The sequence below is a fragment of the Falco peregrinus genome, chromosome 2 (genome assembly GCF_023634155.1).
Source record: "Falco peregrinus isolate bFalPer1 chromosome 2, bFalPer1.pri, whole genome shotgun sequence".
NCBI lineage: Eukaryota > Metazoa > Chordata > Aves > Falconiformes > Falconidae > Falco > Falco peregrinus.
Genome location: NC_073722.1, coordinates 106,168,404 through 106,191,605, shown reverse-complemented (window position 1 = coordinate 106,191,605; position 23,202 = coordinate 106,168,404).

The window sequence follows — 23,202 nt, the reverse complement described above, 5'->3', positions numbered from 1 at the left end:
GCTGGGACAAAAAACAAGCCTATGAACAGATGTGACCTCAACATGAGAAAAGATCCGTTGATCACTCAGGTTTGATCACAGAAACAAAATGTGATATGTTCAAGAAGAAAAGTAAGAAGCAAAGGTGGGAGTATGTCAAAGATAGCTGGCAAAGAGGGCAGATAGGATAGAGGATGAAGACAGGAGACTTTGGTTTTGACTCAGTATCATCTTGGAGAGAAAATTAAGGAAGTTCTCTGTGTGGTAGGAGGCTGCTGGTCAAGTTTGAATCCCACAGGAGAAACCAGAAGGTATTCCTGGGCAAAAATGACAGATTTCCATGATCTTGGGCTGGGGGCAGGGAGTGAAATTTGCCGTTTAGGAGATCTAACCTGCTGTGTACGGCACTCTTCTTCTTTTGGGCGGAAAAAAAGATGAAGATGGGGAGGATAAGTAGTTAAACGTAGGCAAGGAACCAAAAGAAAAAGACTACAAGGCATACAGCACTGTAAAGAGGGGTGGCCAGGCTGGAGGCTGGCAGCCAGTGAACTTTTGTCAGGAGTCCTTCGATTCACATGGTCTAAAAAAAAAAAAAAAGAAAAAAAAAAAAAGACATTGTTCTCTGGTGCCAGAGGTGTTGCATTTCAATCATCATGATAACACAAAGAGGGCAGAAATAACTGGGTGACCTTGAACACCCCAGACAGAAATAAGATCAAACAGCCTAGAAGAACAGAAGACTTTTTGTCGTGCATTTGCTGCCTGCACATAACAGAGGATCTAGAGAAGTTCAGAGTCTCAGTCCTTCCAAGACCAGCTAAATGATGTAACTGCGACAGACATAAGCGTGAGCAAGGTGAGGCATTTCCAATAGAGACAGAGCAGCAGAGAAATCTCATGTTCCATAGTCCAGTTCAAAGCCACAACACATAGCCACAGAGGACCACCATGACAATGTTCAGCGAACAGAAAGTTTAACAAATGGAGGCTGCGATTTGCAATATATTTCCAGGTAGCTGTACATAGAGCCCCCAGCTCCTCTGCCCTCTTCCCAGCTAGGCTGCTCAGAAGCTGGAAGGCTACACTGACGCAGCACAAGGCCTGGCTTAACACATCTCCCAAGCAAATGGCCAAGAGGTTGGACTTGCTGTAACCCTGGCAAAAGAGATCAGCCTTTAATAATGCATTGTGGCTGAGCTTCAGGGCTCCTTCCTTCATGCAGAGACATGGCAAAAAAAAACTGCAGCCTAAAAGTTGAGCTTTTAAAGAAAAAAGCTTTCTCTGCTATACACATCATTAGCCAACAATACAGAGTAGCTACTTAGAGTATGTCTACATTCGTTAAGAGACCTGATTTTAAAAGCCAGCAGCTTTATCCACGGTGTAATGTATCAAGTGCAAGCTGAATTGACACTTATGCAAGTCAAAGCAAATGTTTTTAAGATGTGACAGCAAAGCCATTACCAGCTTCATATATTTCATTCTACTTTTGTGCACACAACCAAGCATATTATTGGCTTTTTATTTCACTCCTCCTTTGCTTCAGGATTCTGATTAAAGCAAGGAAATATTTCATGAACCACCAGGTTGTGCTTAAACCATTAGGTTCACCTATGAGAAATATTTATTGTTTTAGGAAATGGGAGAAAAGGAAAGCTGGAACACCAGTGATACATCTCATCCACTTAGAAAACAGAGCAAAAGCTTTTCAGATTCTTGCTAGTCAAAGCTCCGATTCATGAGAGGCTGAAGTTGGCTCGGTATCAAAAGCTGTAAAGGCCAGATGATACAGACCCCTGATCTGGTCTAAAGCTCCTGGATCTGTTCAGCTTTGTACTGAAAATGTTAATAACAGAATTTATGCTTGGTTAATGTCTGTAATAAAATCCTGCAGGCCTCTGCAGCAGTCCTTTTTTGCATTCTTCCCTCTCCTGGTGGTGTTTGAGGTCATTGTATGCAACTGTATGGCCCCCTTAGCCTCAGGACTGAAACACTGAGCCTCCTTTTGGCATGAGCCAGTGGGGTTTTACTGCTGGCACTCCTGAAAAAATGCTTGTTTTACCTGACATGAGATGGCAGGAAGGCAAGTGAGGTCCAAGAGCCACAATCATCTGCACTTCATAGTACAAACACAAGTAGGTTTGGGTGCAAGTGCTTGACCTGCTGGAGCTCCAGGGAAAAAGAGCAGACAGTGCAGCAGTTCAGTACTGAAGGACAGGATATACCATGGCACTTGCAGAACAGACTGTCCCATGCTGGTACCACCAAGATCTTGGGCAGTGCTATGCTGCGGCTCTGAAGAAGGCTCACCTGAGGGCCAGAGACTCCCAACAGGCACTTGGCAGTGCCAAAGCAGTGCGGTCCATTTCCAAGAGCACAGTCACAGGGAGTCACAACTAACCATGAAAGCAAAAGGCAGGACCAGCAGATACCGTCCCAAGAAATCCCACTACGCAAAGGTATCCAGTATTGTACAAGACAGAGTGAGATGCCTGGCAGCTGACTTGTGTCAGCATAGTACCGCCTTGCTGACTTGGCTGTGCAACTGCTTTATTTGTACCCAGATCCAGGGCAACTCCATGAAATTACAATCTGAGAGACCTGTCCTGTAGACAGCTAAGCAGAGGCAGGGCACATGCACATGCTCTCGTTACCAGATATGAAATACAACAGAGAAGGGAAGCACATTGTTTCTAGACTTGCTTGGGATAACAAGACACTCTGGGGTAATTAGGGTACTTTTCCAAGCATGCTGGAATGAGAACATACACAGTTTCACTGCATCTTAAAGCTGGATGCAGTCTAAAACCTGAATAGCCACCATTAACATAACCAGCTCAAGGGCACACAGAACCTAACCTTCACTATGGGAACACGTTGTCTTCCCGTTTCATTCTGGAGGGCACAGGCCACAACAGGAGATGGTCTGCAGTGGAGCTGGTAGACACCAGCACATGAAATTTCTGCTGTTCAAGCTTCCCCAGAGGTGAGGGGAGAGTCACTGCTGAGGTTACAGCACAAAACGCCCCATCCGCATCTCCAGGGCAGGTACATAGCTGAATGAGTAACGGGGCAGGGGAGAGAAAAGAGGTGATTCATTTCAGAGACTTCTCAATCAGTTCACCGAGACTGCTGACCTTCTGACAGTGACTTAATCAGCACACAACATTTTCTTGATTTGTCACCGGGGAACGGCAAAACATTCTCGGAAGAGCTTCATCTTTTATCTTAAGATCTATTTACATCAAGGAGGTTAAGACACAGCCTTAACCACACATATAGCATAACCTTTGGAGCACAATCAGATGTGCTGTTCTTAAGGAACACTACTTGGGAACACAATCTTTCTTGTCTTGACTTGTATCTGCCTATCCACCAAAGAAAAAGCTCTGTGTTGCATCATTTTTATTCATGAAGATAAATCCCATTGTGTATTATTCTAATGATCTCTTAAGTCTGCAATTTTCACCATTTTATAGCACTAAAAGTTAGAGATGCAGTAAGCCATGTATTTAAGGCTGGTAACTTAATGGGAATGGCATTAACTATTATTTGAGATTTTTAGTTATGTCCCCCTCCCCATCCTTTGTAATTACCTTTTACTTAACAGCAGCATCAGCAGTTTTATTGATGTGCTTTTAGCACAGGCCACTACCAGAGGACAAGTGTGCTGGAGCATGTTACAGACTCCAGAGTAAATTTTATCTCCTACTCTTTTTAAAAAAATATGAGAGAATCACCATCTCTGCTCTGCCCTTAAGAATCTGCATGCATTGGCAAGGCCTGCTTCACAAGTGTTTTTAGCTAGTCATCTTTTAAAACCTAAAAGATCAGTTGGCCCCCGAATCAGAACCCATGTTATCCCAAAAAATAGAATTCTCTTAAAAGCCTGGCTTGCTCATTTCTCTTGTAACCTTCTGCAGTGAGGGGACGGTGAAACTCTGCAACCTCATTACAATCAAGTCTAATTCATGATGGAAGTCCTTTTGAATAGGCAAACAGAAGTAAAAGGTTTAACAAAAATTTCATTGTGATCCTTCACTTATTTCTGACCTGGGCGATACTGGCCTGTGAACCTTCCAACAGCCCATGCTCACTCGCCCTGCTTCCTCTTGTCAAATGGAGCGCCTGGCTCTGTAGGACCCCACGTGAGCATCCTCCCCGCGGCCCCACGTCTTACCAAGGAGACACCATGCCCACAGCCAGCTGGTATCAGCACTTGCCAGCACTCCTGCCCTGCTAATCTACCTTCTCAGCCTTATGAAGCTGTCTTATAAACCAAGTAATTCCACATTTGGCAGTGTTCAACCAGCACCTACCTTCATTACTGAATTTTCTGTACATCCCCACAGCTGCTGGGGAGAAAGAATACTGTCTTGTATCAGCTTTTATATGACTGGCAACAGATTTGAAGAGTTGTATCCACTATTCCATTGTGCACTTTGTCCTGTACACATGCAGCAGGAGAAGACAAAAGGTCTAGCACACAGCTTATCAGCACATGGCAGGCATTTTAAGCCATCTAGCAAAGAAAAAAAGCATGTTGTGCATGTAAGAGAAGGAAATCCCTAATTGGAAACACAATTGTCTCGTAAGAAAGGCTCCAAAACCAACAGCCACTCCAATTTATATGGTGTTTTATCACACCAAATAGCCCCCAAGAGCTTTGCAAGATGAAACTCTAATAAGGCTTATAAAACTAGCCCTCTATAATAGAGGCTAGGGTGGGGGGAAGGGGAGTAAGAGGCCTTTAAACATGTGAATTTTAACAGAAATTTAAGCCTGTCAAATCTTCAGCTAATAAAGGCTCAAGGAATCTCAGAGGGGATCTGCAATAGTTTCAAGCGCAGAGGTTCATGGACAACATGCAGAGCAGCTGGGCAGCCAGGGCAGGCTCTGATGTGGGACTGGGTACCACTCTCAGCTCTGTGACATTCCACTGTGTGGAGCAGAGCCACACGTGCAGGACACACTCTCAGTCCATAGGGCAAAACTTTGGTGAATCAGCTCAGAAGACACCCTGCCAAGTGGAGAGTGAAGGTCTCTTGTCTCACCAACACCAAGCTTCCCCATGGTTTCTAAAAAGCAGCTGTGTGCCCTCATCCCAGCCATCAAGCCATTTCACAGAAGGCGGCAATTTTAAGACTTTGTCATTTCCTCTTCCCCTCCTCCACCCACATAAGAGGAGAGAGTCTGAGGGAAAAAGAGAGGGGACATTTTTATTCTACCTGTATGGTATTTAGAAGGTAAGAAGATACTGCAGCCATGAGTGTGTGATAAGGAACATGAACAGGATAGGGAATACCAGCTCTGAGATGTGCATGTAACACCATCCGCAGGAGCACGTCCTTTGCGTACCATCATTCCATCATCACTGTCCTATTCAAGTGATAATACACAAGTCAAGCAAAGTAAAACCAAGCTGCATACAAGTCACACTTCACTGCACAGTTCTGCAAACTACACTAAAAAACCCTCAGAGAAAAGAACCATTGCACAACTAGTTTCAAGTCTGTTTTGAGTTGAACACTGGGGTTGTCAATACCTTGTTTCCAGCAGTGTTCTACAGTGGTTTAAAAAATACATAAATTAGCCATAGAAAACCCAAGACAGATCTGTTGTGGAAGGGAATGTCTCATTCCTTTTGTGACAAAGAGAACAAGTGCTTTAATTTGGTTTACATTTTCTGGTTGATGCTATTTTGTGAGCAAGTCTGTAATGGCAGATCTGTGCTTTGTGGTGATGATTCAAGAGGGATGTACCCTGCCCTGCTGCAAAGGTGGAAGGCTGCACAAAGACTGTTTTTTAACCAACACATGCATGTCTACCAATCAGCTAACGGATTAAGTAAGGCTGTCACTAGTTTCAACGTCTTTAAGATCATTTTGCTGAAGTCTGGGCTGGGGGGAGCGGAATCTGGTTTTACATTTTCTTAAGACTTGTAAGTGGTACAGGAAAATCATTGTGGTTCCAAGGCTACAAAGCATGCCCACCCATAAGGAAATACATGTAATTTAGGAGCCACATGTCAGAGCCTCAAGTACAGCAACAGGCTCTGCAATCTTCCACACACACGTGTTTGGGACTCCCCCACAGCTCAAGACTGACGTCCAAACCTTGGCAGAGATTATGACCAGCCTATAAAAGCAGCTTGTGGCCCTGCAGGCTGCTGCAACACACCCCGGCTCTCCTTTCTCCAAGCCACTTCATTTTAGCCATGGAAAAAGGATGAGTTCTCTGCAGAAGTTCTCCAGGTAATAGCAAACATCCTGCTCCTTGCACAGCATTGTGCTAGCACCACCTTCCTCACCCTGCAGAACCAGGAAGGCTGCCTGTACTGGGACAAGCAGCCTGATGCCCAGAGGGACTGCTGTGAGCACATCCTCCCCCAATGCCACGACAGACCTATAGCTGGCCACCAGAAACCATAGCAGCTCATTACCCGAAGGGCAGACAGCATTACACACACTTTTCAGGAAGTGCCTGTGCCTGGCCATGTACCTTTCTGATCCTGACCTGCTGGCTTAACTTCCCAGCTTGACCTCAGACCTACCTTGACACTATAGACTTGGCTAGTGATTTCAGGGCTGTGGCTGCCCTGGTGGTTGTCGCCGAACCTGCTCTGCTCTTCTTTCAGGGGTGCTGTGAGACTGCACTGCTTGTCAACAAGGCCATAGCCTTTGCTTGCCAGGTGGTCACCCTCGGCTCCTCCTCCCTTGTTGCTCCCTGACAATATGAGCCTGCAATTATGCCTGGAGTCAGTAACACCAGTGCTACAGAGGAACAGAAACAGCCAGACAGTAATTGTCCTAAATAGGAGACTGGTTTCCTCTGAAAAATACAACTCAGGTATGACTAATGCACCAGAAAGCTCATGTCTCAAGTAATCCCCTGCTCAAGACTTTATCAATAATGCAAAATTGGATTGTGGAATACAAACCCCCTGAAACTTAATAAAAGAACTAGCTTAAGCACCATGTTAACTTCATTGAAATTGATGAGTAAGAAGGACAGTTTCAAACAAATTACACCTCAGAGCCAGATAAGACCCATTTCCAGGAGACTGGATGAAAGACAAGGAGCTCAGAGCAGCTGTTCTCACATCCACAGTGATGAGGCTCTGAGTGAAAAACAATGAATGTAAGAATTAAACACACTTTCTAACTAGATTCTTCAGAATTGACAGGTTATAAATTGGGGGGTGGGGAGATCTATCTAATGCTATTTTAGCCATTCCAGTACTTGGCAAAAATTCATCCAAACATGGGGTGGGGATGTTGGTACTATGCCTGCATTGTGAAAGTCACCAAAAGGGCCACAAATCTAGGTGTCTTACACCCAGCTCAGTTTCCCATCGTCTCTGTAGACGCCTATGCTAAAGGTCTTTCTGTGCAAATGCTCCAGGACTGTCCCAGCACAGGGATGTGCTCACTGTTGTCCTGAAGGCAGCAGGAGGGTCAGCCATGCCCAGTACACTGACCACAGACTTTCAGTTTGGCTCTGGAACAGGTAATGCCGCTACAGGAGAACAGACTCTGAGGGAAACTGGCAGCGTATTGTACAGAAAGGGAAACTTCAGAGGCAGCAGACGTGGGCTGACAGAACAGGGAATGTACACTGGGTACCAGTCAAACTGGAGACAGGACTTTTGGAGGTAATGTACCAAACTGTAGATGGTGCAGAAAAAAGGCAAGAAAAGTTAGAGATGAGCGTATGAAAAGCTGATATTCTTAAATGAACGCACACCATTAATTTATACAGACTATGCAAGCAGTGAACTGCAGAGGTAAAGCATGCATACCACACCCCAAGACCTTCCAACCAAAATCCCAGTTTCTCAGGTTTATGGATGGATCCTGATCTGGATCTGGATCCTGACCCTGATCTTTGGATTAAGGCTGTGCTGGATTCTGTTACCATTTCTGTGAGAGGCTTCTTCAGCGAATACCACCTCCCAGGCTAGCTTAAGACCAGGGCTGGTGTTTGGGTTGCATGTCCCTCATAGGATCCACACTGCACCATGCTTCCCACTCACAGAGCCTCTGCTGAAATTGTACAACTATTCAGCAGTGTCCTCAGAAGACAGCAAAGGCATCAGTATTTCACATCAGTTCCACCCACCCTGCATTCAGCACCCACAACCTGCACACAGCAGGCTCCAAGCAGAGCACCACAGGAGCCTGTCTGGAGGAATTAGCCCCACATGTCCATGCTATCCTGTTAGCTTATGCTGGTGTTGGAGGAGACAAGCCCAGCAGTTCTCAAGAATACTTTATACATTGCAAGCCAGGGTGAGAACAGCTAAACTAGAGCCAGGCTCCAACCCAGCTCTGAGTACCAACTACAGGGAGATAGCTGAAATTAGAGTAACACAATTTCAATATCCTCAAAGAGGTAAATGCGTTCAGTTGCCTCAAGGCCTCTGTAATCATTAATTATTAACTTAATGCCTGTCTTCCCCAAGGTATCCATTATCCTGTGTATTAATGGCCCTTCCAATAAGGCAGGGGGTAAACAGCTTGCAGATTACCTGATAGTATTAATGAAAGTTTGCAAATTGATTTGGTTGGATTGGAAAGTGCTTGGCAGTAAGTGATCTCAGAATTTGGAAAAACAGCAGTATACAATGAAAGATGTTTTCTTTCCTCTCAGCTTTATCTGCTCAGAAAAGAAGAGGAGCCAGGCACGGCAGTGCTGGTTGTTCCTTTGGATGCTTCTCTTTCCTGTCTCACATCCAAAGTGTAATTAAGGAAAGCCTCAGGCAGAGAACTCAGTTGTAGCAAGAGGTAACATTAATGCTGCCATGTTCTAAATGTTTCTTCACAAAAGTTAAGTCAATCTTATTCCTAAGACCCAGACATTTTCTCCAGGCTTTCATAGTTTCATTGCCAAGCTATAGGACAGGCCTGAGGGGTCAGATTCACAGAAGAATTTCAGTGAACAAACTCCAATCTAGTCCAACATGGAGGTGTTCAGAGCTGCCTGCCTAATCCTTTAAATACCGCCAGATCCACAAACACAGAGTGAGGTAGGGGCGACAGGCTGAGCGTACAGGCATTTACAATTTTCACTTCCTTCTTGGATAAGCTCCTGCTCAGTTTATTTTCTGACTCCCAGAAAGCTGCTTTTATAACCCTCTGAAACATCTCATTTAACCAAAGGAGTATTTGTTCATTAGCGTTACTTGCAGCAGGATGCACATGTCAGCGTGGGAGTTCAATCCCCGAGGATATGACAAGACAATTCATACTGCAACACACGGACTCTAAAGATGCTTCTGCTCCCAGCTTGCAGCTCAGCTCTCATCCCAGTTCCACTAGCTGCCACCACCACCCTGGTCAAAGTATTGCCATCAATTCGCAAGCAGGTCAACCACATCTTCAGGCTGTTCAAGATAAGACTGACCAATATCAAAAGCCAGGAACTCCCCCTTCAGATAAGGCAAGCCTGAGCAGATTACCATTACTATTTTTCACCCAGAATACCATATGCTTTTAATAGCCACCTGCACAACAAGCAGCAGTCACGTTTCCATTTTGCTGTGTGCTGTGCTGGGTCCCTTGTGCTTAAAGAGAGATCTGTATCCTCTGATTATATCTGAATGTCAGGGAGTGATTTAAAGCGAGACCAAGTAACAGTCTGTCTTGATAGATTTTTGAGTATGTTGCAGTTTGCTGTTTAGTCAGGTAGCATCTGTTCTTCACGCAGAGAAACATGATACTGCTCTTTCATGTAAATTTATGGGAGAAGTTATGATTTTATCCTATATCCTAATAAGAATTCAGACTCAGTTTTTAAAAGGAGAGTCTTGTTTGTGCTGGAGTTTTCTGCCTGTTATTTTATCATAATTTAAAATCAAACTAGTCAGACACTAAATTATTTCCTGCTGAGAAATGTACAAAAGCTCCCTTTATTCCTATATCCTCTTTACCGCTGGCATCTTGTATTTATAGAGTGTAGATGGAGAACTTAACATCCATGTTTTCTCCTTTTAAAGTCTCTCCTTTGATCTAGTCATCCATCCAGGAGATTGCTTTGATCCTTGCAGTTTTGCTAATTCCAAATATGCAATTATGCTTATCTAGTCCTGGAGGATCTGAATGTTTCAAGCTGCCCCTCATACACTGCCAGTTTACCAATACACCACATCCCTAATCAAAAAGAACTTGTTCTTGCCCAGAGCACTACAGGCTACAGACTGCTCATCTGCCATCCTGAAAAACCCAGGGGACCCTGTTTCTCCTCGCCTGGCCACACCACAGGATGACAGGTCTATTTATGGGAAACAGGATGGAGAACAGGTTGACCCACAGCCTGTGGTAGAAAGGCATCTCATCATGCTGAGAACTGAGATTGGTGAGCAAGTAGAAGAGTCCAGAAAGAAACAGTCACAACGAGGAATGGAGCTCTGGGCCCTTAGATAGCTGCACCAGCTGGAGGCCTGTTAGGTCCCCTGGTCATGCTGTCTTTCCCTCTCCCACCACTTTTCAGTCATGCAAAAGTCATTGCTTGCAGAGCTGGCATTTGATGCCAGGAACCAGGGGGTATGTGAGAAACTGGACATCATGGCCCATAAAGGAACTGAAGTTAGCAGGGAAGGCAGCACAAATGGCATGGGGAGCAGCTCTCCAAAAAGACAGCCACATTCCCTCTCCCATCCACCACAAGAAGAGTGAGCTAAGACACTGATTCCAGGCCTGTTTGTTGGTTGTTTTAAAGTATCTTCTCTCTTATAATATCATTATGCCACATGAAGGGAGACTAGGGTTATCTAAAACTGCCTGATCTCTCCCCAGGGCAGCAGGGAGGGAGGCAGAAGAGGAGGAATGCCATTATTTCATGATGGGATCTGAAGCAGTAGGGGATTTCCTTTCTGGTTCCGGAAGAGTGAAACAAATTGAGATGCATCATCCTAATGCCTCATTGCTCAGTATTTTGACAGCACATTACCGCTTACCACCTGAAACTGATCTGATGGAAGACATGACCACAGACATGCTTTCCTCTCTACTAGTAACTTCTTGTTTGCCATTCCCCGTTCTCACACTCAGAAATAAAAATCTTTTCTAACATGTTAAAGTAATAGGAAAAAAATAAAAAAGGAAGGAGACAGTAAGACAATCTGAAGAGACAGCAAGTGGCCACAACTACACTACAGTATTTAAATTATTTTCTTCTTACATGAGCGCAGACAAGCCTGCTGGAGGTGTACATTTCTCCCATCAAAAGGTAAGTACAGGTTCCCTTCCCTCCCTACATAAAGGCTAATATTTCTGTTCTTGCTGATTGAAGGTCAAAGTGGCAGTTTCTGTGCAAAAGCTTCTCCTACCAACAGCACAAGTAAGAAAAATTACCTACTATGTCTTAGCACCACCCTGGCACTACCAGCTGCTTTTCAAGTGGCAGATTACACATGGAAGGTAGGAAGATGAGCTGCTAAATCACCCTCTTCTATCCAGCAACCCTGTCAGCAGCAAGGCAAAGCACATTTTTCATGCTTTGCTTCAAACAAGATTGACAACACCTGAACAGCCCTGACACCACCTTGTATTTAATAAGTGAGCTGAGAGATTAAAGATGACTTTATTTTGCCACTCTACACTAATGAGAACTACTTTTCAGGAGCTCTCAGTAGTTCAGACAGGTACGTGACTGAGGTTCAGTGTCTGTCCTTGCAGAGTGAACCCTGATGCCAGAATGGGGTGCAAAAAAGAGGCTTGCAGCTGGGAGAAGACAACCATTATGTGATGCTGTGTGCACAATCCTGTTACCCTGCTCTGGTGAAAACCCTTCCAGAGAAGTAGCAGCAGTGGAAAATGAAAGTAGGTGGCTCGTGGTGGAGTTTTTTATAAAGTTGGCTTTCCCGGCCACACTCCAAAGCTCTCATGCAGGCAGAGTTTGCTTCCCACAGAACTTCAGTGGCTACTGTTACCTGAAGTTTCAGGCAGAGTTGCTGAAATCTCTCAACAAAGTTGTGTTTTGCAGACTGACTGCTTCAAAGTCACAGCCTTCTGATCCAGCTTTTCCAAGCTGAATTACTTGCCTGATATTTGATAAATCTCAGTGAACTCCCTTTGTAAGCGCGAACCTCTAAAATTCATTCTTTGTATTACAGAAAGTTCCATATAGTCCTTCTCTGGAAATGCTTAACCCTCTGGTTATGCTGCAACAGGGCCTCCTCCTGCCCCAACAGATTTTAGAGTATCACTCCTAGATAGACGAAATGCCTGTTGCATGTTTCTCAGTTTTACGTATCAAGAGTTTTGCCTGAAAGAGCCCAGTTAATCAAGAGATTGTTTGTAAATTTGGTGGGGGAGGGATGGTAGAAGTTTAGGACACCAAAATTAATAAGCACTTAGAAAACATTTTTTGTAAAGTTGTAAAAAACAGACCTAGTAACAAAGTTACACTTTTTCTGGCTGCCAGTTCAAAAATTCCCACTATTGTCTCAGTACTTGTACCTTTAGTTTCAAACATATTTGTTTTACTGTAACACGTGGCCTCACTACTTAAGAGCAGATATATCCCAGACTGTTTGCTAGAAAGTACTTTCATCTTGCTCTGAAGATGACTCACTAGGTGCTTCTACAGACATTGAAATGAAATCTATTTAAAACTTTGAGTTACAGTACCTCACTATTCTGTCCTCAAAACATTTGTCTGCACAGATGGTACATCCTTGGTGACATGGGGTGAAAAAGGGGAAAAAGGAAGCATACAGAGCTCACCTTGCATCTTGGAAACAAGAGAGAAAGGAAAAGAAAGAAAGGGAGGGGAAGTACCATGGGAACACAAATTTTTCAAATCTCATTCTTTTGCATAGAATATAAGCATCAGACGTGTAACAAGGTCCCAAACAAATGCAAGCACCTTAACACACTATCTGCAAAAGCAGCAAACAATCCAAGCATATTTTGGATGATAGATGTAGGACCGGCATGTATTTATCACTTAACTATCTGGAGTTTTGATCATCAGATAAGCAAGACAACTGTTAAAAAGCATCTGCCTCACAGCACAGAAATTTAGAAGCTCATGCTCTGGAAGCTGCCCAGATTCAAAAACTGCTGCGTTTGATTTTCATGCCTGTTTTACCCTTAAAAGACGGATGTCTCAAAGTCACTTGATATTTGTACTAAGAAGCCAGAGCAAACAGACAAAGCTGGATAAAGGCTTCTCTGCTATGTGTGCTAACAAAGAAATAGACAAACACGTCAAGCCAAAAGCCAGAAGCTATGGGAAGCATGTTAGGCAAGGCTGCAGCTCTTAATAGACCCAGAGAGAGAGGCTGTAACAGTTTCAATGAGGAGTGCAGAACTAGCAGTGAAGCTAAACATCATGGTAAGCAGTTGCAGTTGGCATCAGCTGTTTAAGACACCTCCCATGCTTGATGGATGGCTCCAGAAGAACAGGAAGGCATGGTAATAGAGGGAAAACTGGAAATGTGGCCCTCCACAACATCTAACTGCCTTATGAAGATGCGATGTGATCTACGCAGCTGCTGCATGCACAGTTACCCTCCTACCAAATCAGCAGCTTCCAAGCCTGGTTAGACTGCAGAGCTGGATAGCATGGGGTTTATGTTACAGATCAGAGACTTCTCGCAGCTTTTTTAAAAATGCAGCCTGACCTCTGTTCTAAAGCACTTTAGGGAATCTTTGTCCCAGAGCTTGAAAAAACAGTAGAGGTATAAATCAAAATTACATTAGTAGTGTCTTTGGTGGGTCTGCAGAACTGGAAGGAGAGTAGCAGGGAGGTTTTTTGCATTTATAAAAAGTTATACCCCGAAATTATAAGCAATGCTTTAGCACAGAAACACAGATCCACTAAAAAATAAAGTTTAAGCACTGTATTGCTCAACAGAGAGGAAATGGCATTACTGAAACACCTAGTACATTAATTGCTGTTTCCAGCATTTTCGTAATCCTATGTCTTTGTGATATCTACATAAAAGCATATGCCTCTTGTTCATTCTGAAATAGTTTTTTCTACGCAGTTTCATATACATGACATGCACAAAATTTGGACACTTTTACTTGCAGTTGGCACTATTTCCAGGTGATTTCTTGTTAGCGCTTAGAGAACTTTGATCTGCTTTTAGCCAAAAATCGAGTTATATTCAACACATTGGTTTTATACTTAAAGGGTAGTCTGAAATTAATCCATAGACATACTATTTTATTGCTTTTGCACTGTATTTCCTGTTTAAATGCTAGATTTTTTTTGATGGAAGGTAGCAATCATTTAAACATTAAGAACAGTCATCTTGGGGACACAGTTGTCAGATTTAAGGATCAGAAATTATATAGGCAGCTATAAAAGGATAGGAAGTGAATAGATCAATATTACGAGGTCCAGTAATTCTTTGAAGTACTAGAATGAAATGGGAGAACTGTTTGCAAGAACAACGTGATGATTTAAGTTATGCAACAACTCCAGAGGCAGGTATGAAAGCAGCTAGCGACCTCTGGTCGGTGTCCTGAAAGAGTTAAGGACACCTTTATCAAAAAGGTTTTTGCTCAGAAGCAAGGGCAAGTTAAGTAAGACCTGTGGTATGATCCCATTCTGAAGACTGGAAAACAGCCTTGACAATTTTAGTGCACAGTACAGCAGTGGCAGCCACTTCATCTGTAGGAGAGTCACTGGGGGAGCATTTATGGAAAACAGATCTCTCACATTACACAATCCCTTTAGAGGGTCCTGTCTGCACCCTCCAGATCACTGTTTACATTCAGAAAGTGAGCAAACCATCACTGAACTAAACTTCCATTTCCATCACATAGACAGTTAAGCACGTTCATGAGCAAAACCCTGAGCACATAGTAACATACTGCTTTGTGGTATCAATCCTAAGAGAATCTGGCATTGTTTGGAAGCATTTGGTCAATGACTTTTTGGTGCTCATTCTGCATGCAGAGGAGAAGGAATGTCCCATCACATTAACTAGAAAACGGGTTCCCCCTAAGGATGTAGGTATTTGAAAGCAAGCCCAGGATGCAGCAGCCCTGCCAGTTTGAAGATCTACTCAGAATTCACATTAATTCAGGAAGAGGTACACAGCTCACATGGAAATGCAGTGAGTCAGAGAGACCAAAGCTCAGCTAAAATAGCTACACATAGGGTTGGACAAAGCTGCATATCCTATTCCACTCTGAATTTCAACCAGAGACATCTAAGTGTCATTTGTTGTGTGGGAAAAGTGATCCAAATCATGATCCAAATCCCATCTGACTCTAAGCATGCAGTACAGGTGAGTTAAATTCTTAATCTAAGATGACTTTATGCATTTCACTGGGATTTCAAAATTCAGCCCGTAGATGGGTTTAAAAAGCAGTTACTTGGTTTAGTGATTTTTCTAGGGCACACACATTTAAGGTTGCAGCATGGAAGTTTGGAAACTTCTAATATTTTGGTGGTTCTTTGAACATGAATCCAGGTTTTTCTTCCTGTCCTACTTGAAGACAGATCTAACTAGAAACCTCCTTTTATCTGCCCTTAGAAGGTAACTTTCTATCAGCAGAAAAAGCTAGTAGGATTATTTAATTAATGAAGAAAACAACTGCTTTTCGTTCATTTTCCTAGTCGTATTATTTCCCAACCCTTGTCAAATACATCTTCATTGATAGATCATAGCAGGGTTTAGGCTGTGAAGAAGAATCCAGAGTTTCAGCTCACAACACTCCTAAAGGAGGAGGCAATGTCCCAGCCTGGTTCATCTGTACCAGATAATCCGTAAGTACACTCGTAGGTGGAGATCACTCTAAGCAACACACTTATCACTTTGTGTTTAGGAATACTGTCTTGGGGTGCTCCAGAGCCTTGAGGACACCTGAGCACTGGTGAGGACACCAAATTGGAAGGCTCTGATTTCAAAGTTTTGTCAATGACTTGGTCTGCTTCTCAGTCATGGTATTAAGGCCAGGCCATGTTTAAGATAGCACTAGCAATTCAAGTATCTCAGAGCAAGGACATATCCTTACAGGGAGTGGAAACCTCCTTTTTCTACATTTTCTAGTGGCAAAATTGTAGAGCCATAAATGAGCAAAAAAGAGAGCAAAGTGCAGAAGATTCCCATAGGAGGGAGGTTAACCCACTGTTTCAGGTTTCAGCTAAGAGGTTTCAACACCAGGGTAACCTCAGTGCCTGTACTTTCTACGTAGTGAACACAGCAACTATACCCAAGCAACTAGCTTACAGTCATAACTCTCCTCACACATTGCATAATGAGGTCCCATCCATAGCCCCTGAAGTTCTTTAACCCTCAAAAGTGACTTATTCCAGGCCACCAGCCAAGTGAATGCTTAAGTAGGATATATGTAGCTATGATCTTCACAGGCTGGTATTCATCTTGTCTCAGAAATTGTTTAGGGCACAGAGGTTAAGAAGAATAGAGAGCAGGTTTAAAAAAGATTTGTTTCTAAGAGACACTTCACTAGATTCATTCAATTTAGCAAAGAAACTACAGTTAGGAGAATGCCTTTTAGAAACTATTGTCTCATAGTAATTTAATACATAGGTTTTCAAAAGAAGACAGAAAGCAGTTAAGAAATGTTATAGTTCAGTTCAATAAGAAGCTATCTCATTAGTATGGATTAGATCTAAACACCTTCAGAACAGCTGCCAGCCTCCTTACAAGGCAAATCCTACACCCCTTTCTTTTAGACTCTACAAGCTAAGCTACCAGTGCTTTTAAGGGGTCCTGTCATATCACAGAGTTACTGACTAGTCTAAAAATACCCCTGAAACTAATGGGAAAATGACACATCTAGATAGGGCAATTAGACCTGGTTTAAAGAAAATTCACTGATCAGACAAGCATTGTTCTCAAATAGTGTTCAGCACAGCATCCTCTATCATAAAGGGAAGGAATCTTCAGAAAGACAGACTAAAACTCCGAGCTCTGAGCCTGAACACAGCCCACACGTCTCTCTCCCTGGGTGAAAAACCAGCAGAGCTACTGCTTGGGGTTTTTATAACAGCATGAGGCTGGTTAATTGGGTTTCATCTGCAGCAGGTGGGTGTTTCCAACACTGTCAGTATCTGCTCAGACAGTTAACATGACCTTGTGTGTAAAGGTAATGGTGTAACTGCAAGCAGACTGGCTTTCTCCAAAATAGCAACCACATAGACAATAACCAAGATGGAAAAGCTTTTTAAATGTTGTTTTAAATATATTTGGTTCAATGTGCAGGTGTTTTCACTCATTCATGTTTACTTCAATGAGATTCCAGATTTGGAATAATGAAGGGGGAAAACTGGGAGCCTAGAGGGAATGGGACGAGAAGACTGAGGGACAGGCCAAGCACGGACTTTACTGAGCAGCCTCAGCAGTCTAGAGAAAGGGACCAACCTCATGAATTCAGCAAAGCCCCTCTACATGAGACAGCTTCATCCCCATGCGTAAGTGCAGGCTGGGACCTGATTTTCTGGACAGCAGCCTTGCAGAGGACGACCTGGTGGTTCTGATAGCAACCAAGTGAATGTGTAGTTATTTGGCTGGAGATACATGGAAACTAAATGGCAGCTCCTCAGTTCATCTTAAGGTCATTTGCAAAACCCTTCAGAAAGAAAAAGGAGTTACATTTCATTGAAAGCAAAGGGGAGAAGATATCCCAGGCAGCAATAAATCGGCATCCCTCAACATGCTCTGAGGATACACAGAAACAAATAGCCCCAGAAGCAACATCCACAGATAGGTCAGAGGTTTTGCATTTGCTTTAGCTTTGTTTTTATCCCATTTCCCATGCCCCAGGGCGCTGCAAGTGAGACAGAGGGATAGTGACAACCCATCCACCCTCCAGAGGGGGAAACAAGGCATTTAGCAATCATTAGGACTCACGCTGTTCAGGCAGGAACCCAAAACCCCTGGTTCCAGCACTGGCATCTAGGTGTAGGGTCTTTGGAGCAGCAGCAGCAAATAGCCCTTCCCTGGAGAGCTATTCTCTGCATAAAAAGCTGCATAAACAGCTCTGCAGTGGCAGTCACAATCTGGCTCTGGAGATTTTATGTCTCTGGTTTCTAACGAGGACCAGTTTAACATTTTTGTAACATCCTATCTCCCTAATAAAAGTCAGCTTCAATACGGAATTGGCTCTAAGAATTGTAGTCCCCTGATCAAAAATGCTTTCAAGAGATGTGGCATGGTGATCAACATGAAGGTTGGATTAAGGTTTAGACCGCAGCTTTTGAGAGTCATACAAGTCACTAATTACACATACAGCCCTTAGCACAGCAATGTGTAACACTGCATATGGGAAGATTCAAAGAGAATGCAGTTTAGCACTAAAGCAAGAAAGTTCCCTGTAACATTAAACAGTTTAATTTCCCTCCAAGCAGAAGTTTGACTATGCCTCTTTAGTGCATGGCATCCTGAGGCTCTGTTAAACCCCAGAGGTAACAACTCCTACACTGGCTGAAGAGCCGAGGCCAAGACCTGGCATCTCCAGAAGTCATCTTGTACCTGAATTTCCATCTGCTGCCTGAAACATGGTCTTGGCTGGGGAAAGCCTAAAGAGTGCTAATACTTCATATAGCTAAAGATACCCCACAGCCTCCTTGAGCAGGACAAGATGGAGCGACTGTCATTATTGCTGCTCAGGTATCAGAGTACGATTAGATCTGCAATCAAGCATACCTCAGTCCCACATGGCAGGCAGCAAGGCACAATCTATACTGAATTTGTTTAGGAGTTTCTTTCATTTAACTGTCTTTGCTTTGAATGTATGACACTCATGCAGACCAGCTGTCAAGTACAGATTTGACACATGTGGCTTGAAAGAACATAGGAAAGTGTGCAGCAGCCTTGCGATTACTTTGTATTAAAGCAGAGAACACAGTTTACCTGAGGCACAAAAAGAAGTTCAAACTGCCTCGGCCCTGTCTGGTCTCTACCAGTATACAACGGCCACTTAGTATAATGAAGAAACAGATAAGAAAAATTGGGAATACAAAACCTGCAAGATTCCTGGCTGTTAAGATAATAAGCAGTGTTTTGCACGCATATGCTTTTAACACAACCAACTGCAGATCTGACGGGGACAATGAAAGGTAGGCACTGATTAAATTGCACCATTCTCTTTCTGGCCACAAATGTTACTTTGCAGGAGAACTACTCAGAAGTGTTCTAATAAAAAGCTTTTTGCATTCAAAAATAGCCTTTTTATCAGAAGCCTTAAAGACTTTCCAAAAGAAAAAAAACAAAAATGTTTAAATTTTTATAGCCTTTCTTGAAAGTATTCATGTTTTCCTGAAATTAATTTCAGATGTCTCAAAGAATGGTATTAAAATGATCTCTAGGTTTTAGAAACAGTGGTTCCCTAACAAGGTCAATTAAAAAAAAAATTCAGCCATGGTTTCAATCTCATTTTCAAGGATCCAAAGCTAAAAATTTCAATTAAAATTCTGAAAAAAATCTTCTCTAAGCATGTAGAAATGACAAATTAATTTGGGAAATGCTTTGAAACAAGCCAAAAAAACCACCACCTGTCAAGCTTTTATTCTAGCTTTCCTTTGTTTTCCAAAAGTAGGTGTCATCTTTCAATCAGCACCAACAATATGTTGGTATGAGATTTGTGTTCACTATACTTGCAATGTGTAATGATGCTGGTATAATATGCAGCAGATGTACATTTGGGGAGAAATTATTTTCCTCAGAATCTATTTGTGTGGGAGGATGAAGCATGGTTATAATGAAGGTGCTGTGGGAGCTGAATGACTTTGCATCTCAAGTACAGGTGCACTTGGGTGTAACTTAAACATAGTTTGCAATCTCTCTAAATGGAGCATTTATAGCCAATTACACTTGTCATTCACCTTGCAAATATGTCCGTCTAATTTAACAGCATATGCAGTAAGCAGAAAAATAAAGGATATTGTATTAGCCGACAGTAGAATAGAGGTGTCAATATCAGCATCTGTATATGTTGCACATTTGGCAGATTTCTGAACCGAAATACACTGAATTCAAACAGTGGCCTCCAATGCCCTTATTCTGTCTGCATCAGAAGCCTCCTGTCAAGTGTAATTTCCTCTAGGAAGACATGAATCTAGCTGAGACTTTCCAAAACCCGTCCAAGTGATTTGGACACTCACTTCTCATTAGCATTAACAGCAAACAGGCATGAGCATCTCCTAAACGCCTTTGGAGATCTCTGACATACTTTTTGTGGCTGTTAAATGACTCTTTGGGCAACCTGCACTTGGAAACGACCAATTTCACATTTGCTTCCCTGTACTCAGATATTTGTAATGTCTATGTACCAAACATCAAGATTCTCCCTCAAAAAGACAGCTGAGATGTGGTAAGAGGGAGGGGAGAGACAGGCTTTTGCAATGTTTGGATTAAAGGACAAAGTTCACATTCCAAAACTGTCTCCTCTGGAGAGGGCTGTATATACCAATTTCAGGATAATATCACATTCATTGTCATTTTTTTGTCACCGCCCTAGGCAGGCACGTCACTGCGATGGCAACAGGGATGCAGAGGAGTTACATGGCCGTATGTGTCATATGCACTGCATCGCAAGCACCACCCTGGAGAGCACTAATACAGAGGGAAAGGAAAGGTGAAGTGCTGTCCGTGCACCTACAGAAGGGAACAGCTGTTCTTTTGAGATCCACATTTTTAGTGTTACACCTTAGATCGTATGTAGTCCCACTTCCCATTCCAGGAAACACCCTTCCTGTCCATAAGAAAATGCAAACTGAAGAAAAGCAGACTGACAATGGACTATATTCTCTCTCCCCTTCCCCACCAAACGGAGAGCCAGAAAGAGGCTTGTAAGAGATTTCATTCCTGTTATACTCACTTCAACTTTTCACACTCTTAGAAGCCAGAAAGCCTTGTAAGCCACTTCTCAAACCAAAACCACTGCAAATCCTTTCAGACTGAACTGCCATCTACGACTATGTTTTACTTCACCATTAAGCCAGTAGTAGCTTTCCCTTTCAAATCCCTAACAAAGTCTTACCAACAAATATATATGCAAATAAGTCAGTAATATTGAGCCTGATAACTCCCTTACATGACTTCTTGATCTGTTAGTTAACTGACATCACTTCCCTTTTTTTCAAATGTATTTCATGTATATGTCTGCTTTCTATAAACTTCTCCATTTCTCTTTATCTCTTATATTTTAATAAACCGCATGTCCAGATTCAGTATCTTCTTTAGCAGCCAAGGAGGGAGATATATTTGTTCATTGCAGTTATTAAAATTCTAAATATCTCCCTCCCTTTATTTGATTTTAGTGAGATTCTGGACATTTTCTCAATACCAAGAAGATGGGATTCATTAGAATGTAACTCTGAATGAAGTCTTGCACTGAAACTTTCATTTCAGTTCAAAACCCCATCAATTTAAGGTATCCCCAGATGATGAACCTTTTTTTATGAACTACTTTCAACAGTAGTTTAAGATTAAATATTTGTTTTCACTTAACACTGAGAAAAAAAAACCCACAAACAAAACCTGAGACCGTTAGTTCTCTGTCACGTATATTATAATTTCTGACAGAACTCCTGATGGCCACTTTGCTTAAGCAAGGACAGACTTAGACCTTTAAATCTGACTTTTGGGGCATTATCTTCCCCGTATTAGTGGAATAAACTACTTAAAACAGAGCTCTACTTTCCTAGGGACCTCTCTGCTAGTCTGTCATTGATGACTTTTACACAGAGAGAGCATTATGTTAAGAGGCTCATCTCAGCAATTCTGGTATTAGCTACCATGAGAGACACCAGCAGCGATTCCTCACTGATCCTTTGAGAATCAGCAGTGATTTGTCTCCCAGTTTTCTCTCAGCTTTCTGTGAACTCCGTGTCCTGTAGTTTTGTGGAAAGATGCTCACTGGATATATTGCTCTATTCACAGCTGTTTAGAGGTACATCTTGGCCAAAGTGGGAGTTAGAGGAGTTTATTCAAATAAGACTGTAAAACCCAAAGTAATCTTAATTCCCTCCCTTGCAAACATACCTTCCCACTCAGAATAAGAACTGTAGATGCGCATTGCGACTTCAGCAGAAGAAAGTGCTTATGTGGAAAGCTTAAGAGCAGTGACCAAAATCACGGCCCTTCAGTCCCATGCCAGTTGAAACTTTCCCATCACTTTCTAACATCACCTCAGACCGGTTAGCCACAAAAAAAGCAGAAGATGCATAGTTTCAGCTTTCCACCCATTCCCTTGGGGCCACAGTGGAAGAATAACAAAATTAATGCTCCAGGTTGAACAGTCTTTCAGCTCCATTGCTCAAGAGAAAGAAAACTGGAATTAAGAGTCCACAGCTTTGCTGCTGTTATTCCCAGGCCTTTCAAAAGCAAGCAAACATCAGTTGTGGCTGTTTCTCACTGCAGAAATTAATCTGAAACTCACACTTTCTCCCTGCAGCGTTCTGCCACCTGCCTGTGCAAACTGCATTTCATCACGGGTCAGGTCATCAAGCTCCAGTCGCAGCGTGACTCTCCAGAGGGGAGCGCTCCTGCTTCACTTACCTGTCCATGCTTGCCATCTAAACACCCTCCAGACTGAAAAAAGCCAGAAGGCAATTCATCTCACCCTAACTCAAGCCTCTGAAATGCCCTCTGCAGGTTCCTCTACTGCTGATAGACACCGCCTAGTTTAGATCATTTTGCTGACTTTTAGACAGTAAAAGTTAGGGAAGCAAATCCAACCACTGAGAGGTTGCTCAGCTGCCTTATTTAAATCTGATAATGACACACTGCAGTGTCAGCCTCTGAGTCTATCTTTCCATCTCTTTTACCAGGCTCGAACAAACACTGAATGAGAGATCTCACCAAAGGGGATACAATGAATGCTGCATTGTGCCCCCAGCACGCTCTCTCTGAAATATACCCACCACATCTTTTCCTGGGTTTTATCGTTTTCTTCCCCTGTAAGCTGTCAGTATCAACACAAACTGTTGCACAAGTCACTGCTGGTTCCGTAAATAATTTCTCAATGTTACATCTTTTTCAAAGCAGTTTGAACTATTAAAAATTTAAAAATACACATACCTTCAATCCAAGTCTATCAAATGCATGGTCCTGGAGCTGAATACATAGTGATTTTGGTTTAGCGTTTTAAAACTGGAACATAGTGCTGGTCTGGATGCCTTCCATGAAAAGTTAATAGCAGTCAAGAAGTCCTTTGCGAACTGCCTTAATCCTTCTGCAGTTCCTGCCCTGTGACTCAAAGCCCCAGCTGGATTTGGTTGGGACAGCTAGTT